This window comes from Macaca mulatta, chromosome 9 (genome assembly GCF_049350105.2).
Source record: "Macaca mulatta isolate MMU2019108-1 chromosome 9, T2T-MMU8v2.0, whole genome shotgun sequence".
Classification (NCBI taxonomy): Eukaryota; Metazoa; Chordata; class Mammalia; order Primates; family Cercopithecidae; genus Macaca; species Macaca mulatta.
This window is the reverse complement of record NC_133414.1, coordinates 59,458,908-59,460,955: the sequence shown is the minus strand read 5'-3', so window position 1 is coordinate 59,460,955 and position 2,048 is coordinate 59,458,908.

Below are 2,048 nucleotides of genomic sequence, written 5' to 3'. Positions count from 1 at the left end.
TGTCACCCAGGCTGGAGTGCAGTGGTGCTATCTCGGCTCACTGCAAGCTCTGCCTCCTGGGTTCACGCCATTCTCCTGCCTCAGCCTCCCAAGTAGCTGGGACTGCAGGCGCCCACCACCACGCCTGGCTAATTTTTTTTTGTATTTTTAGTAGAGACAGGGTGTCACCTGTTAACCAGGATGGTCTTGATCTCCTGACCTCGTGATCCACCCGCCTCAGCCTCCCAAAGTGCTAGGATAACAGGTGTGAGCCACCACGCCCAGCCTCCCAGAGTTAGTTCTTACGTTTATAGGGTTTGGAGTCCTTTTTTATGTGGTTGGTTTTCCCCAATTTGGTAATCTGGTGGTTGCACCTCTTTCCTTTTTTTTTTTTCCTAAAGAGACAGGGTCTTAAACTTCTGGGCTCAAGTGATCCTCCTGCATTAGTTCCCTGAGCAACTGGGACTACAGCTAGGAGCCACCATGCCTGGCTGACTGTACCTCTTCCTGCAGGAAATGCCTCCCAGCCCATCTACAGCCTTCCTGTACCCACACTGAGGAAGGGACTGTATGCACCTCGGGCAGGCCACATCCATCATCTGATCCCCAAGGGCTCCTGCACAGCCCAGGTGCCTCACCAGTTGCTGCCTCAGCCAATCGCAGGGAAAGCCCAGACTAGTGGTTCCCCATGGGGCCAGGAATGCATGGTATGGGAAGAGTTCATTTCTCAAGAGAAGCAATGTGGTCTTATGGACAGAGGTGAAGTCCAAAACCACCACTTCTTTAGCAAGTGGCCTTGGGCAAATAACTTTATATGAACCTCAATTTCCTCATCTATAAAATGGACATATTCCCAACATGCAAAGCCATGGTGAAGATTAGACAGCATTTAATTATACACGCAAAACATCCAGCAGAAGGCCCAAGACACGGCAGACACCATAAATGGGGGCTACAATCCTTTTCACTTTATGTCACTTTGAAAGCCCCTGTGGTAGGAATCAAAGTGTATCTCAACAAGACATACTTTTTTTTTTTTGAAACAGGAGTCTCTCTGTCACCCAGGCTGGAGTGCAGTGGCACGATCTTGGCTCACAGCAACCTCCGCCTCCCAGGTTCAAGCGATTCTCCTGCCTCAGCCTCCTGAGTAGCTGGGACTACAGGCACGCGTCACCATGCCCGGCTAATTCTTCAACAAGCTATTTTTGAGGCTGATGAAACTTAACACTCCACCGCCCAACCTCACGCTGATTGTTTTAGGTTGCTCGTGCCAGCCCTATGGTATTTCTATGTCTGTTCCAGAGAGGTTCATCTCTTTCCTCTTCCTTCAAACACCAGCTCTTCCAGGGATCCTTCCCTGACACCCACAGCCGTCTGCATTGACCTCCAACGTAACTCGTAACTCAATGAATTAAACAGCTGACATGTCTCCCCAGTGGACTCCCGATGTGAAGAGCCAGCACGCAGACGGATGCCTTCCACCCGGAACCCGGCGTCCAGCACGGAGGAAGTGCTCTGAGAAGGGGATAAATGAAAAAACAATCTGTTCCAAGCAAAACATCCCTCCCCTGCGGCAGCTTCTCCAGTATCTCCACAGGGAAGCAAAACCAACACAAGGCCAGAGTGGAGAAGCCAACAGACACTACCCTGGTGCTCAAATGAAAATCTGGCGCAGTGGCTCACACCTGTCATCCCAGCACTTTGGAGGCTGAGGCAGGTGGATCACTTGAGGACAGAAGTTCGAGACCAGCCTGGCCAACATGCTGAAACCCCGCCTCTATTAATAATACAAAAAAATTAGCTGGGCATAGTGGCGCACACCTGTAATCCCAGCTACTCGGGAGGCTGAGGCAGGAGAATCACTTGAACCTGGGAGGTGGAGGTTGCAGTGAGCCGAGATCGCGCCACTCCACTCCAGACTGGGCGACAAGAGCGAAACTCCGTCTCAAAAAAATATCCATGGAGACGGATATTTTCTTCTCTCCATTTTTTTTTAACTTTCTCCCCATTCCCTACCTTCTCTCAACCGCCTATCCCTCCCCCAGTCTTATAACATGAAGTGAAAACAG